This window comes from Globicephala melas, chromosome 8 (assembly GCF_963455315.2).
Source record: "Globicephala melas chromosome 8, mGloMel1.2, whole genome shotgun sequence".
NCBI lineage: Eukaryota > Metazoa > Chordata > Mammalia > Artiodactyla > Delphinidae > Globicephala > Globicephala melas.
In genome coordinates this window covers 2,385,964-2,402,572 of record NC_083321.1, presented here as the reverse complement: position 1 = coordinate 2,402,572, position 16,609 = coordinate 2,385,964, and the positions used below count along the sequence as shown (strand labels likewise).

Here is a 16,609-nt window from a genome sequence, read left to right as displayed (position 1 = left end):
GATGCGGCTACGATCCCAGACACGGGCGGGCGGGTTGGAGCGCGGGTGGGGCCGGAGTGTGGGAAGCGGCGGGCAACCGGGCTCCCCAGTTTCGGGGCTTGAAGGAGCGGGGAGGAGAGGGAGGGTGGCTGGGTCCATCTGCGCGGAGTGGCCGGGTCTGTGTCCTCAGCTCAGCCCAGACCCAGGGGATCTTGAAGGGGCAGGGTCTGCGGGAAGGGGACCTGCCGCCTCTGGATGGGGTCTGGGATTAGCGTCTGGCCTTCCAGCGTGGGGCTTGGTCTGTGTCCACAGAGTGAGGGGCTGCGTGAGCTGAGGGGGAGGACCTCTGCTGTCACCCACCCCCCGGGCCCTCCATCTCTAGGCCACTGAGCCCCTGAGACAGGGAGCCTTGGAAATTGTTCAGGGGACATGAGTCTACACGAGGATGCCGTGCACTTGACGATTCCCGCGGGCCAAGGGAGGGTGGGACGTGGGGGTAGGGGGCTGTCAGCAGCTGGGGGGGCCAGCCACTGCCACTTGGAGCCCCCAAGCTGGGCCGTGTGCCGTCGGAAGACCCTGGAATTGGGATTCTGAATGGCTCCTGGGGGTGTGGACAGGGACCATCACGGGGAGGTGGGCTTCTCTGCCCCCGCTCATCCTTGGTCTGAGCCAAGCCCAGCCCAAGCAGCTGGTTGGATTTCTGCGCTTTTGCCATTTGGGGGTCCGTCTACACCAGAGATCTTTTATATGTGTGTCTGCCCATCTGCCTGAGCCTTCAAGGTACCTTTCACAGGCCGACCCCTGTGGTGTTCCCCCAGGCCAGGTCCAGAGTCAGGACCGGGCTGTCACAGCCTGGGCCGTGGGCACAGCCTTTGGGCTGGATGTGGACGCCCTTGCAGATGTGGGCGCCAGGTGGATCCGGGCCCCGGACAGCAGGAGCCCTCCCCTCGAGTGGTTTGTCGGGTGGCTTTTACGCACTTTCTTGGCTGCGAGGCCTTGCCGCTCCTTGAACTTGACAGGCTTCGCAGGCAGCTGGCAGCCCAGGGGCGTCAGGCTTCAAGCTCCAGGTCCGCGATCCCATTGTCTGCTTGCGTGCGTGTGGGGCAGGGCCCGGGGCGCCAGGAGGGTAGGCACTGAGTGTGTCTGTCTGGTCTGTCCTGCCAGCTGTGTTTAGAGATGGTGACAAAGCAGATGGGCCAGGCCAAGGCCCTCGAGTCCAGGCCTCGTCCTGTGGAGGCTGCTGTGCAGATGTGGACCCGTGGGCGGTGCTTCCTGGACGCCAGATGGAAGCCCCTCCTTCCTGGGCCCGGGGGTCAGGCTGGCCTGAGTTGGGCCGGGGATCAGCTAAGTCTCCAGAGGTTTGCTCCCGGCTCTTTTCAGAACGCCGGCTGCAGCCCCTCCCCTAGAATGGTCGTTACTGTGCTCAGAAGTTCGGGGATCAGTTTCTCTCCTGAAATCTTTCTTCCTGGAAGCTCCCTGAGCTGTGATAGTCATCTGACAAGCTGCACCTGGGGGTGGGAAGAAAGACTGCGTGACAGGCCAGTGGTTTGAAGGTTGTGGTGTGTCTTCGGCAGCTGTGTTTGGGGGACTTGCACTTTCTGATGATTCTGTGCTTAAGTCAGCGTGGGCGCGCATGCACGCGTGCGTGCATACACACACACAATGCACAGGTGGACGAGAACGCACCCAAGGTGATGGGAGCGTGCTTGCCCCCTTCCCATTCATTCAGGGGACAGGTGTGCAGCCACAGCTGGGAAGCAGTGTAGCTCACGGTTACATGGGTGAGACCTGAACCCCAGGACTGGGGACTGTTCAGGGGTGCACGGTGTGCGTCAAAAGGATCCCCGTCGTCTGGACTTGAAGGGAGGTGTCAAGTGCAGGGCCCACCGTGGGGTCCACGGGTCGGATGGAACCACCTGGCGGCTCTCAGGAGGCAGAAGCCCAGGTGGGCACTGTCGGGTCGGGGGCCAGGGGTTGGGAGGCGCAGAAGGACGGTCACCAGGCGTGCCGCTCGCAGCTGTCACCAAGGAACAGAGTATTGCTGTCCGTGCCGGATTTGCCCCACGACGAGGGGCAAACCTCCTCCCCAGGACGAGGCCCGGACTCGAGGGCCTTTGCCTGGCCCATCTGCTTTGTCACCATCTCTAAACACAGCTGGCAGGACAGACCAGACAGACACACTCAGTGCCCACCCTCCTGGCGCCCTGGGCCCTGCCCCACACGCGCGCAAGCAGACAATGGGATCGCGGACCTGGCGCTTGAAGCCTGACGCCCCTGAGCTGCCAGCTGCCTGCAGGTTGAGGAAGCAGAACTTACAACGGGGGATGAGCTCTCTGTGGGTTTATGGCTGGCCTTGGTGGCTCGGTAACCTGCACCAGCTCCCCAGCCGTGTGAGCAGATAAACTTCTCCAGGGATGGTAATGGTGATCGAGGACAAAGGACTTGGACTTTGGATTATGTGTCCTCTTAGCATCACAGTTGCTCCAGGCCAGGGCTCCTGTGTGCCCGTGGGTGTGAAGTTGGCATATATTGGCGTCTGTGCTGAGGGCAGTGGGCACCCGCTGTGTGGTCAGGACCTGCCCCATTGAAGGCCAGGCTTGGATGGGACTGCGTCTGGGACACGAGGTCTCTGGCTTAGAGTTCTCTGTCCGGTGAGGTAGCTGGGGAATGAGCCGTCAAGGTTAAGAAATGCTGCAGGACCGAGACGTGGGGCTGCCGGGAAGTGCCCCAGGGATACCCAAGAAGGGAATCCCTGCGCCAGCATCACACACCCTTGGGATTCAGAGAGGGAGGCTCGAGGACCATTGGGAAGGGCCTCGGAACCACCACCGGGCCAGGCCCCTGGGGAGGTGAGAGAATTGCCAAGGTTATCTGGGTCATCCAGCCAGTGAGAGACCGTCCCCACCACTCAGGACAGGAGCCTGGTTGGCCCGCGCCAGGGGACTCACAGGACCTTTGTCGAAAACCTCAGAGCTAGTACTTTGCTGAACTCCCAAGCCCACCTCACACCCACTCTTCTCTCCAGACTGGCCTCTGCTCCTGACTGAAGCCTCCATTCGAAGGTGCTGGGTTTCATTTTCTCAGCGCCGTGATCCATGCATTTCTGGAACCATCTCCATCCTGTATCTGTTCAGTCGAGCGGGCGGGCACTGTTGGCACCTGGGTCACCCTTCACTCATTGCCTGGATGTCTGCTCGGGGCTCTGCCCCCGGGCCTGGCACACAGTGGGTGCTCATGGGAAGCTGTAGAATCGTCTTCGCCCGGGGATGCCCCATCCTGCATCTACCTCGGGTCTGTGGACCTCACCGGCGTTGACAGGCAGGACACCTGACCAGCCCGTGCCCTCTGTCCTAGGAGGGATGGACCCAGCTTGCCCGCCTTCCCAAGGGTCCTGCCATTTCTGGATTAGAAGTATCGTGTGCAGAGTTCACTGGGCGAATGGAGGTGGCCTGGACTGTCCGGGCCCTCCCTGGCCCTGGCTGGGATGAAGGGCTGCAGGGGGGTGTTCAGGCCTCACAACGGAGCAGTGCTGCCCCAATCCCAATGAGAGGGATATCTCACAGGCTTAATGAGCACATCAGGAGGGGATCTGGGGCCGCCCCGTCCCACAGGCTGCTGACCCTTGTGACCAGCTGGAGGTCACTTTCTCTTGTCCAAGGCCGAGGAGGGGCGGAGACCGGGAGTAGGCAAACGCCCAGGAAGGCAGAGGGAGGGGATGGCCCAGCAGGGACGGGCCAGGCTTCTGAACCAGGAGGGAGGGAGGCCGCCCGATCCTCGGCCAACAGTGGGCAGGGGCGGTGGCTGGCTTGGCCACAGCCACCATGAACCAGTTTTCAGTGGCTTCCACTCGAGGAAAGGCAGTCCGCCAAGGGGAGGGATCACGCGGCCGTATTGATGTGCCCGCCTATTGGGGTGAATGCGGCGCAGGGGAGGTGGCTTAAAGGGCCAGGCCTGCGCAGCGGTGCAGGAGTGGGGAGGATGGGGCGGTGGGGGATTCGGTGCCCGCCTATTGGGGTGAATACGGCAGAGGCCATTAAAGGGCTGGGGGTCTCCCCGGGGTCTGTCACCGGGGCGGCGCCGAGGCTGCTAGGGCGGCTCCAGGTGGCTGTGTCCTCTCCCGCTTCCCCAGGAGGCCAGAGGGAGGGGCCGGAGGGTGAGCAGCTGGGACAGGAAGGCCGACTGCCTGCCCTGTAGGATGAACCTCATCCCCACCCACCCCACTCAGGAGTCACCCAAATCCAGCGGGATCGGGGTGGGGGGCGGGGAGTGCGCACTGTGTCTGAGGTCTGCAGACCTGAGGACCGAACGTTCTGGGTCAGAGAGACCAGGGACAGGCTTTTTGTTATTTACCGACACGTTTACCGAATGTGTTTTTATCCCTTTGCTGCTTTTAGAGACAAGAAGGGTCTCTGGACCGGGGGTGGGGCGGGCTTCATGGTCAGTCCTCAGCCGCCCTTGGGGTGACACCCAGGGGTCGGGGGCCCTTGCAGGTCCTCCCATGGACCCTGGGCTTGTGGGCTTCTCACCCCAGCCCCAGGAGACAGGGGATGGGGGGAACCCCACGCCTCCCAGTTGGAACCTAAAGGCCAGTGTGGCACCTGGCGCAGGGCTCTGAGAACGTGGTCAGGGGTGGCCGTGCACGGAGCCCCCGCCCGTTCAGGACGCCTCTGCGTCCACCTCTGCAGTGGCCCTGACCGGGGCCCTCTCCGGGTCAGCACTCAGCCAACCCAGAGCGACAGGGCAGGCTCTCCTGCACAACCCTGTTCCCGAGGGGAGCCTGGATGCCCGCCGCCTCCTCTGCCGGCCCGGCCTGGGCTGAACTGAGCAGGCCCCTGGAGCCCTGGTACAGGCCTGGGGCTGGAGGACGGCGCAGAGGCTGGCCAGGGTCCCAGGGGTTGATGGTGTCAGGGATCACGGTGGATGTGGAGGCCAGGCCAAGGAAGCGGCTCAGGGATTCTTAACCCCAAGTCCTGGGGCCAGCAGTTTCTACCCCCTAAAGCTCTGTTTCCCTATCTGTAATCCGGGCCCACAGCAGTCCCATGAGAAGTCATGAGACGGTTGACCATTGGCCCCGTGTTGGTTCTCTGCCTTAGCTCCTTGTGGGTTAGGAACCAGACCTCCTTGTAGGCCGGAGGCCAGGGGCACGGTAGGGCCTGGGGGTGCTGGGGGTGGGGAGGGAGAGCTGGAGCTTCACATTAATGCCCAAAGATGAGCTCAGGTGGAGTGAGAACCCCACCCCCAGGACTGAGAGCTCCAGTCCCCAGCTGACCTTTAGCATGTGCCCATCTCCTGCGCGGAAACTGACCCACAGAAAGGGGCCTCGGTCCTAATGCTTTGTTCTCTGGCTTCAGAGTGAGTGCAAAGCTCTCACCTGAGCCCTCTTGTCTCCCCTCCCCAAACAAAGCTGAGGTTGAGGTCCAGGGGCTCACAGGGTCCACCCAGCTTCTATTAGAGAGGCAAGGAGACCGCAGCCCAGAACATGGCAAGATCGCCGAGCTGTCCTCACCGGGCCTCCGTTTCCCCGTCCGTAAGGCTCCCCGATCCCTGACATCCTGTGTTCCACATTCCTGTGTCCCCCAGACAGGTGGTGATGGGGCAGGAGCTGGGAGGGAAGGGGCGCCCTGAGCCCCAGCTCACTGCCCGAGGCCCAGGTTCTCTGGACGGCTCAGGTCCCCAGCACCTGCCCTTCCAGCTGTTTTAGCCTGAAGTTACACAGCAAGTTTTTGGTGTGTTTTTTTTTTTTTTGAATTTTATTTTATTTATTTTTTATGCAGCAGGTTCTTATTAGTTATCTATTTTATACACATCAATGTATACATGTCAATCCCGATCTCCCAATTCATCCCACCCCACCACTTCCCCCCTTGGTGTCCATACGTCTGTTCTCTACATCTGTGTCTCTGTTTCTGCCCTGCAAACCGGTTCATCTGCACCATTTTTCTAGGTTCCACATATATGCATTAATATACGATATTTGTTTTTCTCTTTCTGACTTACTTCACTCTGTATGACAGTCTCTAGCTCCATCCACGTCTCACAGCAAGTTTTATATGGAAAAAAGTTTCCACCAGTTTTTAAAAGTGTGAAAGCCACAGGAATTCTCTGGCGGTCCAGTGGTTAGGACTCCACGCTCTCACTGCTGGGGCCACAGTTCAGTCCCTTTTCGGGGAACAAAGATCCTGCAGGCCATGCAGTGCGGCCAAAAAAAAAAAAAAAAAAAAAACCGGGTGAAAGCCACAAGACCGATGGTTGGAAAACTCTCCCCCTCTCCCTCGGGCACCACACATGACCCGGCGTGAGCCCTTTGTAGAACCTGCTGCCGCTTCTGTCATCCTCCACCCCCTTCTCCTGGAGCAGAGAGAGAGCAGCCCACTTTGAAGGAGCCCTCGCCCACTCCAGCCCACCCACGCTGTTTCCGCTTTGCGCTCCTGCGACAGAGCACAGGTGGCCCCTGCTCTGAGGCCTCCATGCTGCCTCTGGACTGCAGCCGCCCCTGAAGGGCAGGACCCCTGGAAGGGCAGAACCCAAAGGGTAGGACCCCAAAGGCTGCCAGGAAGAGACCCAGCCCTTGGTCCCGGGAGGCTGGGTTAGTTTGGGTCTGCAAGAAGATGACACCTTGACTCAGAATGTAAGACTGCAGCCCCACGGTGCGATCCTGAGCGTGAGGCCGCCCGGGGACAGGGCCTGGTTGCTTTCCAGCGGCCACTGTGGGTCATCCTTGCTGGTCAGCAGGCTGGCTCCGGAGGCTCCCAGGGAGGGGGGTAGAGGCGTTCCCCTCCGAGGGGCAGTCTCAGTGCTGGGCCTGACCATTGGGACCCCCTCCATGCCCTGCATGCAGCCGTGCAGCGCTCTCTCCCTGGCAGTGGGCATCCACCACCAGCCACTGCAAGGCCCGTCCTGCAGGAGAACCTTCCAGCTGCCCAGAGCTGGCCAGGCTGGGCCAGCTTTTCTTCGCCTGATCAGAGGGGAGAGTTTCTCAGTCTTGGGGCAGGGCCCCGCCCTCTGCTCTGCTCTCGCAGATCGCCAGGCGTTCGCTCTGATGTGACTTAGCACCTCTGTGCCTTAGCGTACGCTGATCCCTTGCCTGGAAAGCCCTCCCTCGGCTCCGTCTCGGGCGCTGACTCTCGGGCACAGTGGGGTCGGCGTCCAGGCTGTCGTGCAGGGAACACCAGGTGCCTGGCCAGCGCAGCCCTGGCCAGCACTTTGTCTGTGGGCCCTGCATGGGTCCACCTCACCCCTTATCTGCCCTTCTTTTTTTTTGCTAGAAAATACTATATGTAATATTTTAAAGATTTTTTTAAATTGAGGTAACATTGGTTTAAAGCAGCACGTAAGTTTCGTGTGTATATATAGTGTGTACACTGTGTTTCGAGCTCTGGATACAGTACCACATGCTCACCACCAAAATGGTCTCCATCCGGTCCCATACTGTTGGTCCCCTTTACCCGCTTTGCACCCCCGTGCCCCTCCCCCCTACCAACCACTGCTCTGTTCTCTGTATCTACTCGTTTGTTTGGGTTTGGTTTGCTTTATCGTTCATTTTGGGTTTTTTGTTTGTTGGATTCCACATGAATGAGACCCTACAGCCTTCGTCTTTATCTGTCTGACTTGTTTCACGTAGCATAGTGCCCTCGAGGTCCCTCCGTGTGGTCTCAAATGGGCTGGATTTCGTCTTTTCTGGTGGCTGAGTAGCATTCCGTTGTGGACACACCACTTCTTTGTCCTCTCAGCCTTCTTCTCACGGGCTGGGGGTTGGGTCTCCAGCCGGAGCCCCAGGCCAAGCCCTCGCCTCCTTCCACTTGCTGGGGAAATGTCACTTGTTTTCCTGGCAAGTCAGCGAGCTGCTGCTTCTGTTCGTTGGTTTGGGTGTTTCGTTTTCAGGCGGAGGCAGGGAGCACGGTTAAGCCAGATGCCCGAGTCTGTAAACAGCACCCCTGGAAAAGCGCTCCTGACCTGCCGTGGGGGCTCTGGAGCCCCCCGTCTGACCACGTGGACGCCGAGTGGCGTGGTGGTTAGAGCGTGGGCTCCGTGGGAGTCCCCCCCACTTGGACACGTCACTAGCCAGGGAGCCCTGGACAAGTCCCTTAAGCTCCAGGCCTCAGTTTTCCCGTCTGTGAAATGGGCATGGCAACGCCGGCCTCGGAGGCAGGGGGAGGATGTGCTCGAAGCCCAGAGCCGGCCCCCAGAGATGCTGCAGCCACCGGCCCTCATCTGGCCGAGGCTCTGCCAGCAGGGAGGGACCATCTCCTTATCACTGATTAAAGCTTTGATTAATGAGTGGGAAAGATTTACACCTAGAAACCACAGAAAAGAGTAAAACCGATCCCGCCTCATCAAGGTCCTGTTCTCTGGCTCTGCCTGCTTCAGGCTGGGAGCCCAAAGTTCCGGCGCAGGACGGGCCCCTGACCGCCCTCCCCCCGGGGGTTGCCAAGCTGACATCGCAGAGTGCTTTTGTGCTGTTGCTATATATGGATGAATCCACAAACAAATACAGGACCCTCTGGCTCCTTGACAGATGTCGCACGACTGCCGCTCTCCCTTCACGCCCCTGCTCATTTCCCGTAACTTCAGAGTCACGGAGAAGTTGCAAAAACCCATATACACAGCCTTTTGCAACGTCTTTTGAGCCGTGCAGTTATGAGTGCCTCTGCCTCGTTCCCTATCCTTATTTTCTATGTATAAGTCAGGACTTATTTCCACTCCTCTGTCGAAGGACTTTGGGTAGTTTCCGTCTTATCCCTGGAGCGTGTCCTGCGTTGGGTCTCCTGGGGCACGTAGACGGGTGCTTCTCTGGGATATTGGCCTGCGGTGGCGTCTCGGGGTCCCAGGGTGAGCACGTGAGCGGCCCACTGGGTGTGGCCAAGTGGCTGCCACTGATGCCCCAGCACACGTGGGGGGAGCCGGCCTTTCCCCTGCAGCAGATGGAGAAGGAGGACAGCCAGTGAGCGAGAAGTCACAAAGCTCCCAGCACCGGCGTGGGGTGGGGGGCTCTTCCCAGGGCCTGGCCCAGGTGGGTGGGCAGGGGCTGCGTCTCCCGGTAGGGCGGGGTCCTCGGCTCACCGTTCTGGGGTTGAGACAATCTTTCTAAGCCAGTCCGTAGACTCTCCTGGCCTTGGGGACCCGCCTGCTGTGTCACCTCTTGAATCCCACTGGACGGAGGTCTTTCTCCCCACCTCTGCCTGGGCTGCCGGCTGAACATCGACTCCCAAGGGCCCGCGGAACAAGATGTTTGCCAGGGTCTCCCAAGGGGTCGCTCAGCGACCAGCACATTCTGTTCATTAAAAACAAGAACTATATGTAACGTGATGCCCGTAGTTGATGACTCTATTGTATAATTGAAATTCACTAGGAGAGTAGAATTGAAATGTTCTCACCAAGAAAAAGTAAATAACGTGTGAGCTGATAGATGTGCTAATTAACTAGGTGGGAGGAAGCCTTTCTCAGTGGAACGTGTAGTACACTTTCAATATTTTACCGTTTTATTTGCTGATTATACCTCAATTAAGCTGGAAAAGAAATAGGCTGAACCTGAGACGGCAAGGGTCCGGGGAGGGCGGGTCTGGCTGAGGCTCTGCGGGCCCTGCCTGGAGCTGGTTAGAGCACACAGGTGCCCAGCTTGAAACACAGCCCCACCCCCCCATGCCAAAAATGGGGCACAGATGGCGGCCAAGTCCCAGACCACGGTATTTCCACGTGGCTGTTACGCAGAAGCAGATCACTGGCGGGAGGGCTGCTGCCTGGTTGTCTGGTCTCCTGGGGCCTGGGTGCAGAGACCATTGGTGATGCTGGTGCACCAGCCCTTTGGGTGCTCGGGGCCACTCTGGTCCACAGCCACCAGCTGGAAAGTGGCCCAGGCAGGATTTGGGCCCTTCTGCGGCATCCATCCTGGGAGAGAAGCTTCATCTCCTCCATCCCCCAGGTATGGCCAGGGAGATGCCCCTTTTCCCAAGGGTGCTGGCTGCCGACCCATCCATCTCGGGGAAGCCTGCTTGTGTGTGTGTATAGGTCGGCCAGGGTTGCTATAGTAAACACCATAGCTGGGGCGGCTTAAACAACAGACATTCATTGTCTCCAGCCCTGGAGGGTGGAATCCCAGATCCAGGCGTGGGTGGGGCTGAGTCCTCCTGAGGCCTCTCTCCTCGGCGGCGTATAAATGGCTGTCTCCTCCCTGTGTCCTTACGAGGTTGTCCTTCTGTGTGTGTCTGTGTCCTGATCTCCTCTTTTTATTTGTTTATTTATTTATTTGGTTGCGCCGGGTCTTAGTTGCGGCTCTCTGGCTCCTTAGTTGCGGCAGGCAGGCTCCTTAGTTGCGGCGTGTGAACTCTTAGTTGCGGCATGCGTGTGGGATCTAGTCCACTGACCAGGGATCGAACCCGGGCCCCCCGCATTGGGAGCGCAGAGTCTTATCCACTGCACCACCAGGGAAGTCCCCTGACCTCCTCTTCTTATAAGGACCCCAGTCCTGTGGGATTAGGACCCACCCTAGTGACCTCATTTTACCTTAATCACCTCTTTAAAGACCCATCTCCAGAAACAGTCACATCTGAGAGACGGAGGGTTAGGCCTCCAGCAAATGAATTTGGAGGACACAATTCAGCCCTGACCGTGGGTAGTGGGGTGGCCATAACCTTGGGCGCCCAGCACAGTGGGAGGGCTCATTAACAGATTCCTGGGCTGCGATTCTATTTTTATTTCCTGTGCAGCCCACATGTTTGCAGGGAGTAGGATTTTGAGGCCATCAGAACCTTTAACACCCATAAATGTGCAGAAATGTTTTCAGATTTCACCCCCTTGGATCTCGACTGTTTTGTAGCTGCCCGGGTGCCCTTGGCCAGCATTTTCAGCGCGTGCACCGGGGATGGAGCCAGAGGCCCACACCACACGGTACGAGGTTCACACACACATGGACCCGGTTGCGCTTCCCTGGGTCTGAGCTCCACCTGTGGGCGTTCGTAGGGTCGGCACGCCTGTGGCCGTCAGGTCCTGCTGCCCTCTGGCCTTCCCACCTGCCAGGCCATCCTCTCCCGGCCACAGCATCCCAGGCCCGGGTCAGCTTCCCCATCACCACTGCCCGCTGTCCAGTTCAGCAGACACCTTCTGCAGTGGCCCTTGGGAAACCAAATGTGGCCTTTCCTTCGGGCCAGGTGGACAAGGGGACGCTGCAGCAGTGGGCCATCCGTTCTGACACTCACAGACCTTCCTGTGCCAGCAGCTGTGTGCAGAGTCCTGAGAGCTGGCCGAGTGTGCTCTCCTGCCCTGTTCTCTGCAGTGCTGGCGGGGGTCCCCAGGGGCCCCCTGCCCCTCCCTGTTACCAGACCTGATGGGTGCCCTCTGGGCGCCGCGTAGGGCCTGTGGAGACCTCCACCCAGAACTCAGGAGGGGGAGCAGGTGCTCAGCTGTTGGTAGCAGATGCTGTTTCAGGAAGTGGTCCCGGGGGTGCCCACTAGGCCTGACCTTACGGGCTTCCTACTGAAGCTCCAGATACAGCAGAAAAGGGAAGAACGGCTTCTTCCACGCCAGGTGGGTCCCTGAGGGGCTTCCCCCACGTGCGGCCACCACCAGCCCCGCTGAGCGCCCGCCAGCTCGTGCTTGCCCCCACCCCGGCCCCGGCCACCGGAGCTGCAGGCTGGGCTGGCGGTCAGTTTTTAAACTGCGGTTTAACAAATAATGGGAGGAAGACACACAGGCAAATGACTGCCCTCCTGCCTGTTCATTATTTTTAAACTGTGTCTGCTTTTCAGTTTATTTTTAAATCTCAAAGGCACAAGGAACATGCTGTTTATCTCCGGCAAGCCTGCTCTCTCCGACGTGACCGTTCACCACTTCCCGGCCAAGCCTGGAGCATCCCGCCTCTGGCCGGGCCCCAGTTGGCCTGATGGGCAGGAATAACCCCGCAGAACCCATGGATCCCGGACACCCGCTCCTTCAGGCCGTGGGGGCCTCTCCCCGACCAGGGCCGCTTACCCGGCTCAGCTGCCGGGTATCGTGGGCTTCCCCGGTGCGCAGTGGTTGAGAGTCCGCCTGCCGATGCAGGGGACACGGGTTCGTGCCCCGGTCCGGGAAGATCCCACATGCCGCGGAGCGGCTGGACCCGTGAGCCGTGGCCACTGAGCCTGCGCGTCCGGAGCCTGTGCTCCGCAACGGGAGAGGCCGCAACGGTGAGAGGCCCGCGTACCGCAAAAAAATAAAAAAAAAAAAACCTTATCGTGTTCAGGGGAAATCTTTCTATACTGCTTTACCCACGTGATGCCTTGCAGGCTTAAGGTATAAACGAGAAATAACTTAACCCTTTTCCTGGTGACTTGGGTCATTACAACGATTAATTTTTTTCTAATGCTTAACATTTTGCTGAGGGCCCTTGACATGGTCTAGCTCCTTTAATCTTTAAAACCACCGTATGTGGTGAGTTGTGTTACCACCCCCAGTTCACAGGTGGGAACGCTGAGGCTCAGAGAGGTGAGGAAGCCTGCCAGAGCCACCCCCCGCCCTCACCGTGGTACATGACAGGCCGGGATTAGGCCAGCTCACCTGATGACGCTGCCGTGACACCGAAGCCCTGGAGGGGTGCCGCCTCGTGCGGGGCTGTTTGTCCCTGTGCTAAAAGGCCACAGACACCTTTTCTTAAACTTCTTGTCGGAGGGGTTGTCAGTTATTTCCTTCCTTAAAACACAGCTTGTTCCGGCTTCTGGTCCACCCGTGTCTGGGATGGACTTGAAGGAGGTTGTTCGAAGTGTGTGCAAGCCAAGAGCGAGCAGGAGCTGAAGGAGGGCCGAGATGTGCCGGGGAGTCGTGAGCAGAACCGCAGCCGGGGTGTTCTGTGATGTGACGCCTCCCTTCACCGCTGCTGAGAGACTTGCTTCTGTCCGTGTTCTGCATCTCGTTCAAAACCCAGTAGGGCTCTTCCGGGTTGTTCGCAATAACCGATGGGTATCCAGTGCCCACTGGAACCCAGAATTTCGGGGTACAGTACAGGCACCCCCTCTGTTCAAACTCAGGACCAGCTGTGAGGTGCCTGGCAGCGCCAGCTTCGGGTGTGAAACCAGGGCTCAGAGACGGTCCGTGCCTTGCCCGCGCCGCCAGCTGGTGAGTCCAGGAGCCCCTCGCAGGTCGGACACCGGGTGCCCCAGATCAACTGAAAGGCAAAGGAAGGGAACGAGGGGGACCGCAGATTAAGAGACTTAGAAGGGGGCCTCACAGTTGGACGATGAAATCGTAAAGGTGAAGGTGAGAGTCTGGGAGGACCGGCGGCGGGGCCGTGGCCGGGACTCGTGCCGGATGGGCTCCTGGGGTGACTGGGCAGTGCTGACTTCTGACCTGGGTGGTGGTTGCAGAGTGCTTGTCTAGAGGAGCTCGTGAGGCCGAACGTCTGTGTGGTTTTCTGTATTTACATTTTATTTTATAATAAATGGAGCTTAGAAAAGAAGCTGCTCTGGGTGGAGCCCTGGGAACGGGACCCGTGACAACCCAGGCCGGGTCCCTGCTCTGGGTGAAGGGACCACGGGGGCCTCCTGACCAGGAGGGGCCACTCGGAGCAGCTCCCAGCATTTTCGGAACAGCTTCCCGAGTTCCACCTCTGTGGTCCAAAACCACCTATGCTGGTATTTTAGAACATGGTTAAGTCCACCCACTTATTTTTACTTAAATAAGTGTGTATCTAAGGGAAACTTTAAGCCGTTGCTGCAGTTAGAAAGGCTTCCTCCCACGTAATAAACAGCAGGTAATATAAAAATGCAAAGCGAGCGTGAAACACCAGACTGTACCGGCGGTCGCTCTCCTCGTTTTGTCTGCCGTAGCTTTGTGCCCGAGGCTGCCCTGCTTCTGCTAAGTAGAGAGATTCGCGATGATGGAGCTGCAGTAAAGACCCAGACTTCTCTCCCTTGACACCCTCAGGAGGCTGGAAAGAGAAATGAAAAAAGAGACGCTTTCGCACTGAGACCAGTGATGACTAATGCGCCCCGGCGTCACCTGGCTGCATCCGGTGTCTGCCCACGTTTTAGAAACGCGTGACGTGCTTATTTCGGGTCTGGCTCAGGACGCAGAGGGGGCTTCGGTGGCCGATTCGAGGGGCTTTGAGAGCTGGCTTTTTCCTAGGGGTGGACAGGGTGGGACGGAGACCCTGCTGCTCGGAGACTGGGAGGTGACCTCAGCGACGGGGCCACCAGGGTGCCCAGCACAGTGTCGCCGCGTCGCCTGGAGACCCCTCCCCAGGGATGGGCTGGCATCTGCTGAGTCGTGGGCCCTTCTCCAGGGAACACCGGCTTCCTCTGTTGGGTTCGTGCCGGGATGGTGTGCTCCCCCTCAGCCTCGCTTCTCGTGCGGGACGGACAAGGCAGGGGCTGGCGTGGACGTGCCCCCGATGGGGAACAGGGAAGAGGCGCCCAGGTCAGCTTCACTCGAGGTCTGCACATCTGCTGCATGGAGCAGTGACTCTCCTGCAGTCTCAGCAGCGCCCAGGGGCACAGGGTCCCTCGGCGGCGTCCTTTCAGTGTCCACACACTCACCTTTGGTTCAGGCCAGTTTTGAACCCCTAGTGTGAGTGTCCGGGGCGGCTGTAACAAAGGACCACTCGTGGGGCAGCTTTTTCCAAAAAATATTTATTTATTTATTTGGCTGCGTCGGGTCTCTAGTTGCGGCACGTAGGATCTTCATTGCCGCGTGGAGGTCGCGCTCGCGGGGCGGCTTTAAAACCACAGAAACTTGTTCTCTCCTGGTTCTGGAAGCCAGATTCTGAAATCAAGGTGTGGGCAGGTGTGCCGCTCCTTCTGAAGACTCTGGGGGAGGAAGCTTCCTGCCTCTCCCAGCTTCTGGGGAACCCGGGCATCCCTGGACTTGTGGCCGCGTCCCTCCAGCCTCTGCCTCTGTGGTCACCTGGCCTCCTCCTGTGTCTCTGTGTCCTGTTCTCCTCTTATAAGGACACAGTCATTGGACCAGGACCCACTCTGCTCCAATGCAGCCTCATCTTCACTCGGTCACATCTGCAGAGACCCTATTTCCAAAGAAGGTCACCTTCACAGGTCCCAGGGGTTGGGATGTCGACATACCTTTTGGGGGGGCCTCATCCCACCCGCCGCACCAAGGAGTGGGTGGCCACAGTGGGCAGTGGCCAGGAGCTTGCTGGGACTCCTGGAGACGTGGTGGTTAAGAGCTGGGCTCTGACTGACCGAACGGTGGGAAGGAGAGGGGATGGCACTCTGGAGACAGGGGTGACATCACGGATGTGGCCACATTGTTCTCCCAGCGATCCTGGATGCGGGGTCAGGGGGCTGCCTTATTATACAGATGAGATCGTTTGGGCCTCCGGAGAGGCAAGGACCGCTCGGGCGCCTGGCTGAGCTGGGTGTGACTGCTGGGGAGGCCTCCCCGCCAAGGGATGGGATGTGTCCTGCTGCCCCTGGACCAGCGTTCGTCCAGTGAGCTCTCACAGCACCCACACCCGCGGGGCACAGGTCGCTGGCCCCGGCATCTGGAGGTGGGACATCGTGGTCCTTGGCCTCCTGGCTGCTGACCTGCGCCTGAGATGTGAACCCCTCCAGGTCCACAATTCCCTGTGTCCTACTAAAGCGATCGGCCAGGCCTGGGGGCACCAGGCATGCTCACCCCCGGGCCAGGTCCTCGCTTCGCGCTCAAGGGCCCCTGGTTCCTCCCCTCCTGCGAGACTCTCAGCGGGTCCCAGGCCCTGGGGAGTGAACCGGGGGAGAGTAGCTGTGCTTGTGTCACCTGTGTTTACCTGGGAACCGAAAAACACTCTTTCAAAAGAGCCTCTTAGAAGGCAAAAACATGCCAGCTCCTTCCCTGGGGCCCTGGGACTCTGGTTCCTGAGGGCAACTCCTGGCTGCCTGGTTGCGGTAGGAGCTGCCCTGGGCACGCCTCTCCCTGGTCCTGCAGCCCTTTCTGCCCAGACCTGGGGCGCTGGCTTCCGGGCCGCAGGGACCACTCGGGAGGCTGCGGTGACACGAGCGGGGGAAGTGGCAGCAGATCGGGTTCAGAGGCCTGCGTCATCACGTAGGGGCGCGGGGGTGAGCGCTCAGGGTGGAAAAGGGAGACAAGGACCTTGCACAGCTGTGTACCAGCACCCGGCACTTGGGGCACCCTCGGCAGGGCCCAGTGGCCAGGCTGGCGGTACCCCAAGCTGCCTGGAGCCTGGCCAGGGCAGTGATTGCCCGCTGACACGTCGGCGAGAGTCGGGTCGTTTTGATGATCAAAGAGGAAGAAAGGGAGCAGGGCTGGGGGCTGCCCTCACCTTGGGGGCACACAGGCGTGTGCCAGCGCGGGGGCCGAGGGCTCGAGCCACCCGACCCGCTGGCCGTCGGCTCTGGTCAGCGCCTGGCCTCACCTCTTGGTGGTGGGGTTGCCTCCTAGGAGGTCCTGGAGGACGTAAACCCGGGAGCCTGGGAGAGGCTGCGGTGGGCGCCCGACCACAGTGGGCACAAGCGTGCTGTTGGCCGTGAACCATCTGTACAGGCTGCGCGGGCCCCGAGCCCGCTGACCGGCCACACGGCAGCCCCGCGGGCGGGGCCGAGGAGCGGGGTCCCGGCGGCGGTGGTGGTGGGGAGGGAAGGGACGAGGGGCTTGCTGCCAGAGTCCCATGCCCCGGCACGTGTCGCAGCGCTGTCTGGGCCGCCCGGCAGGG

General features: G+C 59.9%; 1 protein-coding gene across 5 annotated transcripts in view; it reads left to right on the top strand.

The window, feature by feature from the left end:
• Positions 1 to 16,609, top strand: part of OSBPL5 (oxysterol binding protein like 5) — an 89,362-nt gene that overhangs the window by 24,769 nt on the left and 47,984 nt on the right. Inside the window, exon 1 of one of the 5 annotated variants that reach the window (XM_070046068.1) lies at positions 9,728 to 9,898. The exons of the other annotated variants lie outside the window; for them this stretch is intronic. The gene's annotated coding sequence lies outside the window, so the exon portion shown is untranslated. Of the gene's footprint in view, positions 1 to 9,727; positions 9,899 to 16,609 lie in introns of those variants that run through there. 5 annotated transcript variants of the gene reach the window in all.